Raw genomic sequence first — 20,733 nt, 5'->3', positions numbered from 1 at the left:
ACAGCAGCACAGTAAGGGCACCCTTACGTTGACACCTCTTACAATCGAATACTTCTCACTTAGCTTTAGATGTCAGCATCTGAACTAGTCACCTGAGTCCTGTAACAGGTGCTTTAGGATCAAATAAATCACACTTTAAATGTGCACATTTCTCTCCACTGATGGGAAAGGGAGTTTCAGCTTCTAGCTCAGATGTAAGTCTGAGTTTTATAACTAAATTTAGGCAAGCGGAATCTCATCCCAAATATTTATGATCTCTTCTAAATTGGCATGGAGCACCTCCCTTTTTTTTTTTCTTTTTTCTTTTTTTTCTTTTTTCTTTTTTTTTAAGGGAGAGATTGTTTGATTGCTTCTGTCTTTGTCCAGACTAAAACAGTTATAATTTTTAAGGTTTGCTAGTCCTCTATTGCATCTCCTCCATTTTTTCCTCCTCTGCCCCTAGCCACCATCCAAAGTCAACTTATATCCCAAAAAGAGACACATTACTGAAACTAATTTCTCTATTCAACCCAAGAAGAGTTACTCAACACAAGAGCTCACACATTTGAGGCATTCTTTAAAGGTCTCTTTCCTACTGCTATCTCTGAATCACTGATGACTATGCACACTTTGACAAAGACACTTTATATGCTATTTTTTTACGGGTTGCCTGCTGAAAAAATCTTTTTCAACATAACTTTGAGTACTGACTAATTATGTAATGGAAAAGAAAGCTGGGAGAACTTTAATGCCTACCTACAAATGGGTGGTATGTTTCCACGTACTGCAAAAGGAAATTCTCACATGACTGTATCATGATAGGCTTTAGTGAGTATGAGCTTGATGGTAGAAAAATTTAAAGGTGTTCTAAATTATTGTCTTCATATTAATAGATATATGTAATAGAATATAAGCAGTTCACCTTCAGTTGAACTCCATATGGTAATTCTGTCTTTCTGTATCATACCAGATACAAGACTTTAGGGCAGGTAATGCTAACTACTTTTATGCTCACACATTCAAAAAAATCTGTTAAAATTAATATGCCTTTTTCCTCTCAAGTCTCCCATATATTGCCACAATACCATCAAAGCAAACAGTTGTTTGCTTCCCTTTGCTTTCTTCTTCCAGGTCAAATTTCTCATTAGTATGCCGTTCTTTCCCCACAAATAGAGGAGCCACCTGTATTCACATAACATGCTAGAAATTGTATAATCTGCAATCCTGAAGCAGGGAAGTGGGAAAATGTGAGTGATGGCAGCACTTACCACAGATTTGGTACTACTGAGTAGATCTGCTCTCCCATAAATGGAAAAGAAACACACTGATAAAAATGGAATATAGGAAGTGAATGTTCTTGGTTTTGGCACAGCTACACTTACCACTCTTCTAAAGCAAGCAGAAGATAGCAAATTAAACAAAACCTAGCAAACTAGACCAAAAAGAGCAGCAAAATATATATTTATGAGGAAGAAAACTAGAAAACAGCAGAGTTAAAGGTAACGTCCCTTCACCATTTATTCTCCTATTTATCATTTTCACTGGTTTTGCTAACTTTTTCTTAAGCACATTCCTGAAATGACAGTAAGTACCACTGTTATTCACACACAGAATAAAAAGCATTCACTCTACCTTAAATGGGACCTGAGAAATTTAGTATATTTATCTGAAAATGATCTCAATATAAATTACGTACTTTTGCTGTAAATCTATTTTAACACATTCAATTAAATCCATTATTATTTAAAAACAGTACTGTTTCTAACAAAACTGTGATTCCAGGTCAGAGAAAAGCTTAGTGGTTCATCAAGCTTAGTATCCTGCCTCCAAAAGAGCACCCAAACTAAAAATAGAATAATATGGCACATAGTGGCACTTCACCTGAACAATTTCCTGACCTCCAAAAATATGTCACATTGGGACTTCCTCAGCCAGAGATAATGTCTTTGTATTCAATAGGTATCAGTGGATTTCCCTTCCATAAACTTGACCACTCTTCTCCTGAATGCATGTAAACTTTGTAGAGTGAATTTTAGTTCTTGCAAAAGATGTTATAGATACTAAAGGATGATGAAGAACCGAGTCTTATTTGCTTTGAACAAGGCTTCTGTTACCTTCAATTGATGCTCCCCTACTTTTTTATTAGAAGAGAGAGTAAACAAGAAATCCCTAATGCACCACCTTCACAGCTGTCCCAGTTTGAAGTAAAATTGAACCAATTTTCTGTTCTGTAACTTTACATCCTAGCTAGGCCTCCTCTAACTCTCTGAAATTAACAGCATATTGTGCAGAAAACTACTCATTCTCAAAGTGATAAGACCAATGTTTGTACTTCATGCCAAGGAACAGTATGCAGAAAGGCTCTTGCTTATACTTATTGCTATAACAACCAAGGTCAGCCAATTTTGTTATTTGCCCTGTTGGAGGGTTGGAAACAGAAAAAGCGTAGAGGGGTCACACCTGTGGGGAGGAGCAGACAAGACAGGTGACTGAAACCTGACCAACAGGGTATTCCATCCCATTTGCCCCATGCTCAGTATAAAAGCTGAAGGATCAAAGGGTCAGCTCTCCTTCTTCAGTGGCCAAAATCCTAGGAGGACCCTGTCTGTTCATCTGCCTTTGATCCTGATCCGTGTGTTCCTGACTCCAGAGCTGGAATCCAGTTCCCATCCATCGCTGAGTCCAGTCTGGGACTTCCCCAGTGCCTGCCGGTGATGTCATCCTGGGAGCTTGATATGGTTTTGTATATATTGTATCTATTTAATTATTTCTTTATTTTTTTAAATTTTAATCTTAATACTTCATTACAGTATTTTAGTTCATTCTAAACTTGTAAATCTTCTTATCTCTCCTCCTCTCCTCTCTTTTTTGGGGGGGAAGGGCCATCTGTCATTCAGATTGGCCAATTTGGCCCAAATCACACCACCACCTCAACCTTCAATCACTGTCTCAAAGTCTTCTTGTAAAGATAACCAGAGATGGTCTGTGAGTGCTAGGCAGTGTTTATTTTACCCTGTGCTGCTAGTCTGCTTGAAATAAGAAAACTTTGCTAAGTAGTAGCTTACAGGTTCCAAAAATTAGTAAGTAAACCCCAGTTATTCTTGAAGGATTTCCAGAACAGTAGCCTCTGACTTTGTTGATTAATCAATTAATTGTAAAGTAGTCCCATACAAGCTTATACTCCCCTGTCACTGAGTCTGGCTTCACCCCAATGTCAAAGCTTTTGACATTCTGCCATAAACGTTGTTGTTTATCTACACACACATGCCTTTATCTTCCTCCCTCTCCTCCTTCTCCTTTAATTTAAGGGTGCAAAAATTTCCATAAGCACTTTTATTCCCTTAATTTCAGTTGACACTCATTTGGTCTATATCATTTCTTTCATATACCCTTTATCTTCCCATTCTCTTTCATAATACTGTCTTTTGTAAATGTCTGTAAATTGTCAATTTACTCTTATTTGCACTTTAAATACTTCACAAGATTTTATTTAACCACAGTTACATTTTGCTTTTCACATTTGTTGTACAAATCTCACAGAATAAGTCATTTAAACCTTGAAGACTCTTCTCTTACATTGCTTTTAATATGTTTTTATTACATTAACATAGTGCTCTAGAACGGAGTCAGACAGGCCCTACCAGATTCATCCCTCACCTAATATAATGGGAATTATATCTACTTACTCCAAAAATGGATTAGAATTACTCAGATCAATATTTAAGCCACACTTGCAGAATATGGGTGCCAAACTAGCAAATTCTGTGTTCAGTAATCACATCCTCTGAGAGTCTCTAGTTCCATTTGAAGTACAATTAAATTCCAAAGATAGGAATCATACGAGCAAATGCAAATGTCCAAAATGTAGATATCTGAACTAGTTATCTAGACTCTCTTTATAGTCACAACAGAGAGGTAAGCACTTTTGTGGGTGATTCATCTGACCTTTTAGAAATATATGAGATCAACTGAACCCTGCAGGCACTTGTTTCTCTTCTAGGACTATAAAAGGACTAAAAGATTTTTCAGATGAGGATATCTCAGATGTCCCTTAAAGGGAATCCAGAATGAATAGCCCATAAGAAGATGTCTGCAATAAAAAGGCCTTAAGTTAGCAGGATGAATACTACTCAAAACATTTCAGCCTGAATGTCACAGACACATACTGATAGGCAGCCTTTCTGTACACTTGTTTAAGAGGCATTTTTAACAGCAATCTAAGTTTTTATTAGTCTGAATTGGGGGTGCTAGTCCTTCAAAGACTAGGAATTTTTCTGTATTAGCAGAGAACTTTTTTATTAACTAGGTGACCGAAAATTTGAAAGAAAAAACTGTCATAATGTGTATAGTATTTTGGATCTTAAAATGAATACCAACAATCCTCTCTAAAACTTAAAAAGACATCTTAGGTGTACACTCTTACACCATCTAGATCATCTAATTAAATTACTTTCTTACTTTCAGTTAATGGCATTCCATCAGTTTTTGTCAACATTAATATAATATAATATAAATATAAATTCCAGAAACACTTAATCTGATTTCCAAAAAAAGGAAGGGTTAGCAGAGTCAGGCTATTGCTACTATGTTCATGATGCTAGGAATGATTAAGAACAGTTGCTTATATCAATATCAAGTCTTATCTTGTGACTGTCAGAAGAGCAAAGGTTTCCACTAAGTGCCAAATTCTAGACATTTCTACAGCTCTAAAAGTTATCCAAAACACTTGATCATATTCTGTGTTGTGACCCAAGGGAGAGGGACCAAATTGACTAAAGTGATCTTTGTCGCCTTCTCATCCTGGTGAGCACAGTGGGACAACAGGTTATGGCTTTTAGACAGCTTTGTATTTCTACACATCTTAAACAATGCAAGCTCAAGCTTCAGCCTAGTATATTTTCATCCATTGAGTCCTGGGACATGTCTAGAGAGCTGTCCTATAGCTGAATGTCATGACATCTCTTGTGGAAAATCTTCTCAAGCTGATCGGAGAGTTTTCAAAGCTCTTTAAAATGACAAAGCTCCTTTAAAGCTGAATATAGGAGCCTTGGTGAGAGGATAAGCAGGAGACAGAATATGAACAAGTGAGGATTCAACAGAAAGGATTTTTCCTTTTTGTGCTGACTGAATTCTACAGACTGCTGTATGTTAGAAGTGCTTGTTTATTTAAATCCAGCTCACGAGCAGAGCAGCATGATATGTTGCCACCTAGTGTAGAGGGGATGTAAAAAATCCTTGCCGACTCCTGTATGAGCAAAGGCTGCATCACTGCAGAGACACATCTCTGTGCCGATAATTTCGGCAATGTCATCAGATTCCTCGCTTGCTGACTCACATCTTGGGAAGAGATCATCTCTGAGGAAAGAAACTGCCCTTCAGCCTGCGATGATGTGGAGCAGGCAAGCACAGGGACTGCAGAACTTGCCTGAGAAAGGGAAGAGAGGGAGTGATGGCTACAGGCAAAGGAGCTGGAAGCATTAAAACCGGAATGCAAATGGACATGCTTACGGCTGACAACAGCTAATGTGTTGATCCTGCCATAAGATGCTGCAGAGATGCTGAAACATTATGACTGTTACACACTCACTCATGTAAATGGGCTGCTCTTAGAGGGAGGATGAAAGTCTGCTTCACATCAATCATTTCAAGCTTTTTTTGCACATCATTTGCCAAACAGATCTGTGCTTTTTAATGGAAACCTCATTCAAAGAATGAGCATTCCTTTGCACAAAGAACCTCTTAGAAGTGGTAAAGCAAGTACAATGCAGAGATTTTTTTTTTAAAGACAGCAATAAACATCACAACTGTTAAGACTGTGTTTTGATTAGGAACAGATTGTTAAAATAATTAAGCTTTGGAAATCTTTTACTTATTTTCATAGAAAACAGTTTAATTGTTGCCAACTGCTTTCTATAGACTTCTGTAAGAAATATGGTTTTACTTTTCTTTAAAACCCTATATGCTGCTGTGAGGAACAATTACAAAACCAGTGTTCTTTCTTCAGATAGGATTTTCAGTAGCAGATTTGTGGACAGCCTTAATGCTAGTCTTGAAAGATGTTGATGCTGTGCATTTTAAGGTCATACAATACTCTATAGCACAGTGGTGGTCTACTGCCCCTGCAGCAGAATATGTCACGGAATCACGGAATTGTCAGAGTTGGAAGGGACCTCTAGAGATCATCTAGTCCAACTCCCCTGCTAAAGCAGGATTGCCTAGAGCACATTACTCAGGACTGCATCCAGGCGGGTCTTGAAAATCTCCAGAGAAGGGGACTCCACAACCTCCCTGGGCAGCCTGTTCCAGTGCTCTGTCACCCTCACCGGAAAGAAGTTCTTCCTTATATTTAAATGGAACTTCCTATGTTGCAGCTTGTGCCCGTTGCCCCTCGTCCTGTCACTGGGAACCACTGAAAAGAGTCTGGCTCCCTCCTCCTTGAACCCACCCTTTAGATACTTGTAAACATAGATAAGGTCTCCCCTCAGCCTTCTCTTCTCCAGGCTAAAGAGTCCCAGCTCTCTCAGCCTTTCCTCATAAGGGAGATGCTCCAATCCCTTAAACATCTTTGATGCCCTATGCTGGACTCTCTCCAGTAGTTCCCTGTCTCTCTTGAACTGGGGAGCCCAGAACCGGACGCGGTATTCCAGTTGTGGCCTCACCAGTGCAGAGTAGAGGGGAAGGATGACCTCCCTCAACCTACTAGCCACACTCTTCCCTATGCAGCCCAGGATTCCATTGGCCCTCTTGGCAACAAGGGCACATTGCTGGCTCATGGAGAGTTTACTATCCACCAGGACCCCCAGATCCTTCTCCTCAGAAGTGCTTTCCAGCAGGTCCACCCCTAACCTATATTGGTGCCTGGCATTCTTCCTCCCCAGGTGCAGGACCCTACATTTGCCCTTGTTGAACCTTGTTAGGTTCTTCTCTGCCCAGCTCTCCAGCCTGTCCAGGTCATGCTGTGTGGGAGAATGGCTAGCTGAGAAGGGTCACGTAGACATGATCCAGCTGGCCGAGCAAAAGCTTGAGAAACATCGGATTCAGCCCCCGTAACTACTGGGCTGGTAAAGACACCTTGTCCTTGACTATAATTGTTGTATGATAACAGAGAGGTTGCAGCTGCTCAGGCATGGGAAAAGAGGATGAAAGTAACTGTAAAGAAGGAACCAAGGGTGGAGTTGATCTTTCTAAGAACTAACCAATCATGAGCTTAACTTTTGTAATATGTATGAGCTAATTATGTTAGAACATAAAAGGCCACTGTGTGAATCAATAAACGAAGCTTGCTGATCACTCATATTGAGTGGCCCTGTCTTCCCTCCGTCGCGACAAATGGCGCCCGAAACAGGGACCCTACAGAGGGCTGAACCTGCGAGCCACGGTCAACGGAGTCTCAGTGCTGGTCCTGTAAGCAGCGCAGGAGGCGAAAGGGATTAAAGGAAAAGGTCCCCGCGCCCGAGAGCGAAAGGGATTAAAGGAAAAGGTCCCCGCGCCCTGGAGCACCTATAGAGAGTGTCCTGCCGGCTACGCGCCGCCGAAGTCTGGAAGGCTGCAACAGCGCGCTGACGAAGGTATGGATAGACAAGCGGCGTATGATTTGCTCAAATGCTTTTTAGAAAAGCGGAGCATTTAGGGTATAGATAACGAAGGTATGAACAGACAAGCGGCGTACGATTTGCTCAAATGCTTTTTAGAAAAGCGGAGCGTTCAGGGTATAGATTGTAAAAGGGAGTTGCCTGGGTTATCAGCGTATGGAGTAGCGAGAGGTTGCTTTGATAATCCAGATACGGTTTTTGAACACGAGGAATGGCGTAAATATGAGGATAAATTGTTTGACGAAGTTATATGCGATAATAAATCAGCCAAAAAGTTGATAAAGCCGTGGCGGGCAGTCGCTAACGCCCCGTTGCAAACCGAGCTGAGGAAAAAAAAAAAAAAAAAAAAAAAAAAAAAAAAAAAAAAAGAGAGAGAGAGAGAAAAAAAGCCGTTCACTCAAAAAAAAAAAAAAAAAAAAAAAAAAAAAAAGAGAATCCCTTCATATAGGGGTATTAAGCAAGGAAGAGAGGAACCATTTGGCCTATTTATAGATCGAGTAGTAGACGCCATACAGGCGGCCGGGGTGCCCGATTATCTCAGAGGCACTATACTAAAGCAGTGTGCTATACAAAATAGTAATCCGGCCACACGCAACATCTTGGCTACATTGCCAGGGACATGGACTATCGAGGAAGGACTAGAAAGGATGGCTCAGGTACCGGTAGGGCCACAGGCAATGTTAGTTGAGGCAGTAAAGGAACTAGGGAATAGTTTAAAGGAACACGCGCAGGCTACGCAGAGTCAAGTTCTTGCAGCCCTTGCTCCTTTGCAAGCCTCCGTTCAACGATTAAATGCTACTGGATCACCTCGCCCACGATGCTACCGTTGCGGCGCTGCTGGACACATCAGACGGAACTGCGACGCCGGCTCAGTATGGTGCAGAAACTGCTGGTCGGACAACCACAATGAGACTGCATGTCGCGCTTCCAAACCGGGAAACGGACGATTCAGCGGGAAGAGCCGCCCCGCGCCGACACAAAAAGCGGCTGCATATCCGGCAGCACTCAATCCCTTCAGCTCAGACCAGCCACAAGCGGAAGCCTCGGCTTGGACCTGGCAACAGCAGTAGATTGTACCCTGTTGGACTCAAAGCCTGTCAGCATTGCTACCGGCACACAGGGACCAATCTGTATCAATGGACAAGCTGTCGGAGCACTACTTATAGGCCGTTCATCAGCCACCATGCTGGGACTTAATGTGTTGGTGGGACTGATTGATAAGGATTACCACGGTGAGATCCAGATCATGGCCCACACGTTATTTCCACCGCTCTTCATCGCTAAAGGCACCAAGGTGGCGCAATTAATTCCCCTACCACATCTTGCGGGAGCCCTTCCACCGCTGCAAGAGCAGCCACGAGGGCAAGGAGCCTTTGGATCTACAGGACAAATGGCCTTACTAACTGTCGGCTTGCGCCAAAGGCCACAACGCCCGGTTGCTGTGCAATACGCCAACCTAACTATATCACTTGTTGCTCTTCTAGACACTGGCGCTGACATTTCCATAATCAGCACGCATAAGTGGCCGGCTCAATGGCCGACCTACGCGAGCAACGCCACGGTCGCGGGAGTAGGAGGATTGACCCTTGCTCGCAAATCACCCCTTTTACGATGGACCATAGGGGACAAGGTAGTGAACTGTACTGTTTCTATTGTCCCATTGCCTGAGGGGGTACATGCGTTGATAGGGCGTGACATCCTTGCACAAATGGGAATGGTCCTTACTTCGGACCCCCCTTTTTAGGAGCGGCCATTGCTTGGACTTTCCCGATCCCGCTTCGCTGGAGAACAACAGAACCAGTGTGGGTAGAGCAATGGCCACTAAAACGGGAAAGTCTGGAACAGGCGCATACACTCGTCCGGGAACAATTCGAACAAGGGCACCTAAGGCTATCGACAAGCCCTTGGAATACTCCCATTTTTGTTATCAAGAAGAAATCAGGGAAATATCGACTGCTCCATGATTTGAGAGCTGTAAATAAACAAATGTATGACATGGGAGCATTACAGCCTGGTTTGCCCAACCCAGCTATGATACCGGAAGGCTGGCACCTGCTTATTGTGGATCTAAAAGACTGTTTTTTCACTATTGCTTTGCATGAAGATGATAGACAAAGATTTGCTTTTACCCTTCCCGCAATTAATCGGGAGGGGCCAGACCAACGCTTTGAATGGACAGTCCTTCCGCAAGGAATGCGAAATTCGCCCACACTGTGCCAAATCTACGTTGATGCCGCCCTGCAGCCGCTGCGACAAAACTGGGCCCGTACTCTAATCTATCATTATATGGACGATATTTTGCTGGCTCAACCGACACCCTTTTCTCCACAACAAAAGCAGGAGCTAGCAGAGCAGCTCAAGCAGAGAGGCCTGGTAATAGCACCCGAAAAGGTGCAGGAATCAAGCCCCTGGAAGTATCTCGGGTGGCGCATCACTGATACGACAATTCAGCCTCAAAAATTATCACTGCACCTGGACATTCGGACTCTTCATGATGCTCAGCGACTGCTAGGTGATCTACAATGGCTTCGACCTATTACAGGCATCCCCAATGAACTACTGAATCAACTGCGCCCCCTACTGCGAGGAACGGATCCTGCAACGCCAGTGCAGCTTACTGAGCAACAAAGACAAACACTGCAACAAATAGCTTCCATGGTAACTACGCGTTCCACGCATCGGCGTGTTGAAGGTCTGCCCATTGACTTGACTGTTTTATGTGGTGAGCAGTACCTTATGGCAGCCTTAACTCAGCAAAAAATAAAAACGGGGGAGAAGCAGGGGTTCACCACTATCGTATTGGAATGGATAGCCCCTCCACTACAACCACGGTGGACAATACAGGAAAAAATTGCCACGCTGGCAGACTTGGTCAAGAAGGGCCGGTGCCGTATTCTACAGATAGATGGTACCCCTCCAAACACGATATGGGTGCCAATGAAGCAGACTGATTTAGAGTGGTACTTGCAGAATTCTGAAGAATTGCAAGCAGCACTACTCTATGATGGAGCGGCGTTAATAATTAAGCCGCTACCATCGCCCATCCTATCGTGGATGGAGAACATGAGCTGGATGGTTAAGCCAAAGCGATCCAGCCAGCCTATTTCACAGGCTCTCACGGCCTTTACCGATGCAGGCCGACGTTCCAGAACTGCCGCTATAACCTGGAAGGATGAGCAAGGATGGCAGCATCAAATCCTACAGGCACAGCCACAGGACTCTCTACAAACGCTGGAACTTTTTGCAGTGGTCTGGGCCTTCATCAGATGGAAAGATATTCCACTAAATATAGTCACAGACTCTCTCTACGTTGCAGGCATAGTTAATCGCATTGAAGATGCGAGCCTGCGAGACTTGAAGAATCGACGCTTAACAGAATTACTAGTCAGCTTGCAGCTCGCAATCACGCAAAGAAATGACCCGTACGCGGTGATTCACATCCGGAGTCACCAGTGGGGAGAAGGCCTCGGAGAGGGCAACGCTCGAGCCGACCGCCTAGTTACGGTCACCACAGAGCCTCCGTTGGCACCGCACTGCCGAGCCCGAGAGGCTCACTCTGTCTTCCACCAAAATGCGAAGGGGCTAGCTCGGACTTACAAACTCTCCATAGAGGAAGCCCGAGCCATTGTTAAAGCTTGCCCCATATGCAGTCATCACAATTCGGGATTAGGACTCGGATGCGGAGTTAACCCTAGGGGATTGAAATCTAATGAGGTTTGGCAAATGGATGTTACCCATGTTTCTGCGCTTGGCCGATTGAAGTACTTGCATGTAACTGTAGATACATACAGCCATATGATATGGGCTACCCCACAGCCGGGGGAAAAAGTTCGCGATGTAAGGCGACATCTAACGAGTTGTTTTGCTGTCTTGGGAGTTCCAGGTACGATCAAAACTGATAATGGCCCAGCGTACAGCAGTGGGTCGTTGAAGCAATTTATGCAGCTATGGAACATCACTCACGTTACTGGCATTCCCCATTCCCCGACTGGGCAGGCCATAGTAGAAAGAGCCAACGGGACAGTAAAGCGTTACCTGGAGAAATTTAAAGACATTGTAGACATAAGGGAAAGGGTACAAAAGGTTCTCTTTGTGCTCAATCATTTATGTGTGTTTGGAGATAGCAATGATCCGCCAATCGCGAGGCATTACGTGATGTCAGAAGCCCCCCAGTCACCGCACATGAGAGTGCTATATAAAGATGCTAAAACAGGTCAATGGACAGGTCCCGCAAAAGTGGTTTATGTGGGACGTGGCTATATCTGTGTTTCTACCGATACAGGTACCATCTGGGTTCCCAGCCGTTGGGTAAGGCCCGCCATCGACCACCCTGAAGTCGCCGCTGAAGGTGACCCGACTAATCACCGTAAACCAACGGACTGAGACCGCTGCGCCTGAGTGTGAACCACGAGGTCGCAAAGACAGAAATTAATTGTATAGTCTGTGGGGTCTGTAACCCCTAGGTATTATGTGCATGCTATTTGCTTAGAAGTTGAAACAGAGAAAATGGTTAATTTAGGTATAGAAAGCTTTATAGTAGTTGCCTTAGTTGTAAGCATAAGAGCCATCCCATATAGCGAGATGTTTGACCCACGAGAAAATGTGTGGATAACTTTAGCTCGGTCACTCAACACGACCAGCTTTTGTGCAAGCCTAGCAACACCCCGCTCCCCATTTACTACGTGCCTTATAGGGGTGCCCTTGACCAGTGTCACCTTTAAGGTATTTTATGAATCCCTCTCAGTATTAAGACAACAGTATAAGGTGACAAGCAAAATCCAATTCATGTGGAATGACATTGCGGAAATGTTTGAAAAGTATGACATTTGGGATGATAAGCTCCCTGTAGGTCCCGAACCACAGGAGATTGATCTAGCGGACTCCCTCAACGCCAGTTATTGCATATATATTGGCACTGAGAGTTGGACCGGGGAGCAAAAGGAGGGACGCATGGTCAGGGAGACGGCCCCTACAATCCTCTCTCCAATAGAAAACCATACTAGTTGGAGGAAAACCTGGTGTCAAAGAATGGCCCGTAGTGAGAGTTCTCCAGCTCCTGGCACTGTACTGCCCAGGCACCTTCCAAAAGGATTCTTTTTAATCTGCGGCAACCGAGCATGGTCAGGAATCCCTTCAAACCCTCAGGGAGGACCATGTACTATAGGCCAACTTAGTCTAGCTGCGCCACTAATGCACCCTAATAGCACTCACCGATATCGATTTACAAGAGACACTTCCTACAGCCTGACTAGCGATTGTTCCGACCAAATTAGCCTCTGGAATAAATGGGAAGTTATCTTTGCATCCCTTTTTACGCCAGGTATTGCCGCAGCACGAGCACATAGAAATTTGAATAGTATAGCATGTTGGGTGGCAAAGCAAGCCAACGCAACAAGCAGAGTCCTGTCCGAACTTGCAGATGATTTATCCACAGTGCAACATGCAGTATTACAGAATAGAGCCGCGATAGATTTCCTTTTGCTAGCCCACGGACATGGCTGTGAGGATTTCGATGGAATGTGTTGTATGGATCTGGAGGATCATTCAAGATCTATCCATAAAGAAATTCAATACTTAATGACACATACTCAAAAGATACAACAAGATTCAGGATTCTTTGGCCTGGGTGCTCTTGGAGACTGGTTGGGTCTGTCCGGATGGCTGAGAAACCTTTTACAGACGGGATTGCTAGTCTTAATCATTGTACTAATAGCATTGCTTTGTGTGAGTTGTGTGTTGTCTTGTATGAAAACCCTTGTGTTACGGATGTTTAACCAAGCTTATGTCATTCAAAATAAAAACGGGGGAATTGTGGGAGAATGGCTAGCTGAGAAGGGTCACGTAGACATGATCCAGCTGGCCGAGCAAAAGCTTGAGAAACATCGGATTCAGCCCCCGTAACTACTGGGCTGGTAAAGACACCTTGTCCTTGACTATAATTGTTGTATGATAACAGAGAGGTTGCAGCTGCTCAGGCATGGGAAAAGAGGATGAAAGTAACTGTAAAGAAGGAACCAAGGGTGGAGTTGATCTTTCTAAGAACTAACCAATCATGAGCTTAACTTTTGTAATATGTATGAGCTAATTATGTTAGAACATAAAAGGCCACTGTGTGAATCAATAAACGAAGCTTGCTGATCACTCATATTGAGTGGCCCTGTCTTCCCTCCGTCGCGACAATGCTGGATGGCGGCACAGCCCTCTGGAGTGTCAGCCAGCCCTCCCAGTTTGGTATCATCAGCAAACTTGCTGAGGATACACTCTGTCCCCTCGTCCAGGTCATTGATGAATATGTTGAACAGGACTGGGCCGAGTATTGACCCCTGGGGGACACCACTGGTTACAGGCCTCCAACTTGACCCTGCTCCATTAATCACAACCCTCTGAGTCCTGTCACACAGCCAGCTCTCAATCCACCTCACTGCCCCCTCATGTAGCCCACACTTCCTCAGTTTCCTAACGAGGATGTTATGGGAGACAGTGTGAAAAGCCTTGATGAAGTCAAGGTAGATGACATCTGCTGCTCTCCCCTCATCCAGCCATCCAGTTATAACATTATAGAAGGCTATCAGATTGGTCAAGCATGATTTACCCTTGGTAAATCCATGTTGACCACTTTTGATAACTTCCTGTTCTTTAAGATGTTGTACGTGTGCAAAATTGTTGACAGATCTTTTTTGGACCAGTTCAAGAGTGTTTCTTACAGTAGGAACATATTCATGACCCCATGACTTATAGTGCCATTCTGGTTTATGCAGAGTATTCACTGCATTGTAAAATTTTATCAAGCTTGACACAGTCTACCACAGCATCCTCATAGGTAAGCTTAGGAAGTGTGGATTAGATGAATGGACAGTGAGGTGGATTGAAAACTGGCTGAAAAACAGAACTCAGAGGGTTGTTACTAGGGGCACAGAAACTAGTTGGAGGTCCGTAACAAGTGGAGTCCCCCAGGGGTCAATACTTGGTCCAGTCCTCTTCAATATATTCATCAATGACCTGGATGAAGGGATGGAATGTACCCTTGTGGGAGAATGGCTAGCTGAGAAGGGTCACGTAGACATGATCCAGCTGGCCGAGTAAAAGCTTGAGAAACATCGGATTCAGCCCCCGTAACTGCTGGGCTGGCAAGGACACCTTGTCCTTGACTATAATTGTTGTATGATAACAGGGAGATTGCAGCTGCTCAGGCATGGGAAAAGAGGATGAAAGTAACTGTAAAGAAGGAACCAAGGGTGGAGTTGATCTTTCTAAGAACTAACCAATCATGAGCTTAACTTTTGTAATATGTATGAGCTAATTATGTTAGGATATAAAAGGCAACTGTGTGAATCAATAAACGAAGCTTGCTGATCACTCATATTGAGTGGCCCTGTCTTCCCTCCGTCGCGACAAATGGCGCCCGAACAGGGACCCTACAGAGGGCTGAACCTGCGAGCCACGGTCAACAGAGTCTCAGTGCTGGTCCTGTAAGTAGCGCAGGAGGCGAAAGGGATTAAAGGAAAAGGTCCCTGCGCCCAGGAGCACCTATAGAGAGTGTCCTGCCGGCTACGCGCCGCCGAAGTCTGAAAGGCTGCAACAGCGCGCTGACGAAGGTATGAATAGACAAGCGGCGTATGATTTGCTCAAATGCTTTTTAGAAAAGCGGAGCATAGAAGGTTTACATTGTAAAAAGAAATTACCAGAGTTATTAGCTTATGGGGTAGCTAGAGGATTCTTTGCCAATCCCGATACAGTTTTTGAGGAAGAGGAGTGGCGGAGATATGGGGATAAATTATTTGATGAAGTAATAAGTGATGAGAAGTTAGCTAAGAAACTGATGAAGCCTTGGCGTGCGGTTACGAACGCTCTGGTGATGCATAAAGCAGAGCAGAGAGCTGCTGCTGCTGCGTCTGAAAGGTTAGGGGGATCAACTGGGACGGGTGCAACTGCCTCGCAACAAAAGCCAGCTACCCTTCCCTCAGGTTGCCCGTTGCCTCCCTCGGTTCGCACTATAGTCGTCCCTCAAGGGGTAGCGGGAGCGTGGGAGTACTCGGTCTTTGTTCCATCTCCTCCCGAGCCACCTGGAGATAGTGAGGACCCATCGGCCCCCCCAATGGAAACAGAAAAGGGAGAGAAGTCAGAAGAAAGTTATGCAGGGAAAAGAATGAGTCATAATCCCTCCACGGAGGGGCAGAGCATTACCACAGAAAGACAGAGGATGTGGCAGCAAATTGCAGAGGAGGCGATGGCCTCCGGAGATAGAGAATTTGCCTCGAGCATTGTACACGAGGCATTCCCGGTAACTTACCAGCCAGATGACCAAGGGTGAATAACTGCCACAATTCAGAACCTAGATTGGAAGTTATTAACTCAGTTGCGATCCACAGTGAGTGACTCAGGGATCAAAGGAGAGCCCACAAGGCAAATGCTAGACTTTATCTGGGGCACCAATATATTACTCCCGGGGGATGTACGTAGTATTATGAAGCTGATTTTGACACAACACCAGCAGCTGTTGTTTAATGCGCATTGGCAGGCTGCTTGTCAGCAATCAGTTGCCACAGTAAGGCAACCGGGAGATCCGTTACACGGAGTCACCCTTGATGAGCTATTGGGGGTGGGACCGTATCTGCGGCCAGAAGCACAGGCACTTATGGGACCGGATAAAGTAAAAGAATCAATGACATTGGCAAGACAGGCTTTTGATCGTCTTAAGGAACCTGGAGGTGTGCCTTCATATATGGGTATTAAGCAAGGAAGAGAGGAACCATTTGGCCTATTTATAGATCGAGTAGCAGACGCCATACAGGCGGCCGGGGTGCCCGATTATCTCAGAGGCACTATACTAAAGCAGTGTGCTATACAAAATAGTAATCCGGCCACACGCAACATCTTGGCTACATTGCCAGGGACATGGACTATCGAGGAAGGACTAGAAAGGATGGCTCAGGTACCGGTAGGGCCACAGGCAATGTTAGTTGAGGCAGTAAAGGAACTAGGGAATAGTTTAAAGGAACACGCGCAGGCTACGCAGAGTCAAGTTCTTGCAGCCCTTGCTCCTTTGCAAGCCTCCGTTCAACGATTAAATGCTAGTGAATCATCTCGCCCACGATGCTACCGTTGCGGCGCTGCTGGACACATCAGACGGAACTGCAACGCCGGCTCAGTATGGTGCAGAAACTGCCGGTCGGACAACCACAATGAGACTGCATGTCGCGCTTCTAAACCGGGAAACGGACGATTCAGCGGGAAAAGCCGCCCCGCGCCGACACAAAAAGCGGCTGCATATCCGGCAGCACTCAATCCCTTCAGCTCAGACCAGCCACAAGCGGAAGCCTCGGCTTGGACCTGGCAACAGCAGTAGATTGTACCCTGTTGGACTCAAAGCCTGTCCGGATTGCTACTAGCACTCAAGGACCAATCTGTATCAATGGACAAGCTGTCGGAGCACTACTTATAGGCCGTTCATCGGCCACCATGCTGGGACTTAATGTGTTGGTGGGACTGATTGATAAAGATTACCACGGTGAGATCCAGATCATGGCCCACACGTTATTCCCACCGCTCTTCATCGCTAAAGGCACCAAGGTGGCGCAATTAATTCCCCTACCACATCTTGCGGGAGCCCTTCCACCGCTGCAAGAGCAGCCACGAGGGCAAGGAGCCTTTGGATCTACAGGACAAATGGCCCTACTAACTGTCGGCTTGCGCCAAAGGCCACAACGCCCGGTTGCTGTGCAATACGTCAACCTAACTATATCACTTGTTGCTCTTCTAGACACTGGCGCTGACATTTCCATAATCAGCACGCATAAGTGGCCGGCTCAATGGCCGACCTACGCGAGCAGCGCCACGGTCGCGGGAGTAGGAGGATTGACCCTTGCTCGCAAATCACCCCTTCTACGATGGACCATAGGGGACAAGGTAGTGAATTGTACTGTTTCTATTGTCCCATTGCCTGAGGGGGTACATGCATTGATAGGGCGTGACATCCTTGCACAAATGGGAATGGTCCTTACTTCGGACCCCCCTTTTTAGGAGCGGCCATTGCTTGGACTTTCCCGATCCCGCTTTGCTGGAGAACAACAGAACCAGTGTGGGTAGAGCAATGGCCACTAAAACGGGAAAGTCTAGAACAGGCGCACACACTCGTCCGAGAACAATTCGAACAAGGGCACCTAAGGCTATCGACAAGCCCTTGGAATACTCCCATTTTTGTTATTAAGAAGAAATCAGGGAAATATCGACTGCTCCATGATTTGAGAGCTGTAAATAAACAAATGTATGACATGGGAGCATTACAGCCTGGTTTGCCCAACCCAGCTATGATACCGGAAGGCTGGCACCTGCTTATTGTGGATCTAAAAGACTGTTTTTTCACTATTGCTTTGCATGAAGATGATAGACAAAGATTTGCTTTTACCCTTCCCGCGATTAATCGGGAGGGGCCGGACCAACGCTTTGAATGGACAGTCCTTCCGCAAGGAATGCAAAATTCGCCCACATTGTGCCAAATCTACATTGATGCCGCCCTGCAGCCACTGCGACAAAACTGGGCCCGTACTCTAATCTATCATTATATGGACGATATTTTGCTGGCTCAACCGACACCCTTTTCTCCACAACAAAAGCAGGAGCTAGCAGAGCAGCTCAAGCAGAGAGGCCTGGTAATAGCACCCGAAAAGGTGCAAGAATCAAGCCCCTGGAAGTATCTCGGGTGGCGCATCACTGATACGACAATTCAGCCTCAAAAATTATCACTGCACCTGGACATTCGGACTCTTCATGATGCTCAGCGACTGCTAGGTGATCTACAATGGCTTCGACCTATTACAGGCATCCCCAATGAACTACTGAATCAACTGCGCCCCCTACTGCGAGGAACGGATCCTGCAACGCCAGTGCAGCTTACTGAGCAACAAAGACAAACGCTGCAACAAATAGCTTCCATGGTAACTACGCGTTCCACGCATCGGCGTGTTGAAGGTCTGCCCATTGACTTGACTGTTTTATGTGGTGAGCAGTACCTTATGGCAGCCTTAACTCAGCAAAAAATAAAAACGGGGGAGAAGCAGGGGTCCACCACTATCGTATTGGAATGGATAGCCCCTCCACTACAACCAAGGCGGACAATACAGGAAAAAATTGCCACGCTGGCAGACTTGGTCAAGAAGGGCCGGTGCCGTATTCTACAGATAGATGGTACCCCTCCAAACACGATATGGGTGCCAATGAAGCAGACTGATTTAGAGTGGTACTTGCAGAATTCTGAAGAATTGCAAGCAGCACTACTCTATGATGGAGCGGCGTTAATAATTAAGCCGCTACCATCGCCCATCCTATCGTGGATGGAGAACATGAGCTGGATAGTTAAGCCAAAGCGATCCAGCCAGCCTATCTCACAGGCTTTCACGGCCTTTACCGATGCAGGCCGACGTTCCAGAACTGCCGCCATAACCTGGAAGGATGAGCAAGGATGGCAGCATCAAATCCTACAGGCACAGCCACAGGACTCTCTACAAACGCTGGAACTTTTTGCAGTGGTCTGGGCATTCATCAGATGGAAAGATAGCCCACTAAATATAGTCACGGACTCTCTCTACGTTGCAGGCATAGTTAATCGCATTGAAGATGCGAGCCTGCGAGACTTGAAGAATCGACGCTTAACAGAATTACTAGTCAGCTTGCAGCTCACAATCACGCAAAGAAATGACCCGTACGCGGTGATTCACATCCGGAGTCACCAGTGGGGAGAAGGCCTCGGAGAGGGCAACGCTCGAGCCGACCGCCTAGTTACGGTCACCACAGAGCCTCCGTTGGCACCGCACTGCCGAGCCCGAGAGGCTCACTCTGTCTTCCACCAAAATGCGAAGGGGCTAGCTCGGACTTACAAACTCTCCATAGAGGAAGCCCGAGCCATTGTCAAAGCTTGCCCCATATGCAGTCATCACAATTCGGGATTAGGACTCGGATGCGGAGTTAACCCTAGGGGATTGAAATCTAATGAGGTTTGGCAAATGGATGTTACCCATGTCTCTGCGCTTGGCCGATTGAAGTACTTGCACGTAACTGTAGACACATACAGCCATATGATATGGGCTACCCCACAGCCGGGGGAAAAAGTTCGTGATGTAAGGCGACATCTAACGAGTTGTTTTGCCGTCCTGGGAGTTCCAGGCACGATCAAAACTGATAATGGCCCAGCGTACAGCAGTGGGTCGTTGAAGCAATTTATGCAGCTATGGAACATCACTCACGTTACTGGCATTCCCCATTCCCCGACTGGGCAGGCCATAGTAGAAAGAGCCAACAGGACAGTAAAGCGTTACCTGGAGAAATTTAAAGACATTGTAGACGTAAGGGAAAGAGTACAAAAGGTTCTCTTTGTGCTCAACCATTTATGTGTGTTTGGAGATAGCAATGATCCGCCAATCGCGAGGCATTATGTGAAGTCAGAAGCCCCCCAGCCACCGCACATGAGAGTGCTATATAAAGATGCTAAAACAGGTCAATGGACAGGTCCCGCAAAAGTGGTTTATGTGGGACGCGGCTATATCTGTGTTTCTACCGATACAGGTACCATCTAGGTTCCCAGCTGTTGGGTAAGGCCTGCCATCGACCACCCTGAAGTCGCCGCTGAAGGTGACCCGACTAATCACCGTAAACCAACGGACTGAGACCGCTGCGCCTGAGTGTGAACCACGAGGTTGCAAAGACAGAAATTAATTGTACAGTCTGTGGGGTCTGTAACCCCTAGGTATTATGTGCATGCTATTTGCTTAGAAGTTGAAACAGAGAAAATGGTTAATTTAGGTATAGAAAGCTTTATAGTAGTTGCCTTAGTTGTAAGCATAAGAGCCATCCCATATAGCGAGATGTTTGACCCACGAGAAAATGTGTGGATAACTTTAGCTCGGTCACTCAACACGACCAGCTTTTGTGCAAGCCTAGCAACACCCCGCTCCCCATTTACTACGTGCCTTACAGGGGTGCTCTTGGAGACTGGTTGGGTCTGTCCGGATGGCTGAGAAACCTTTTACAGACAGGATTGCTAGTCTTAATCATTGTACTAATAGCGTTGCTTTGTGTGAGTTGTATGTTGTCTTGTATGAAAACCCTTGTGTTACGGATGTTTAACCAAGCCTGTGTCATTCAAAATAAAAACGGGGGAATTGTGGGA

The sequence above is a fragment of the Numenius arquata genome, chromosome W (genome assembly GCF_964106895.1).
Source record: "Numenius arquata chromosome W, bNumArq3.hap1.1, whole genome shotgun sequence".
NCBI lineage: Eukaryota > Metazoa > Chordata > Aves > Charadriiformes > Scolopacidae > Numenius > Numenius arquata.
This window is presented reverse-complemented; position numbering follows the sequence as displayed.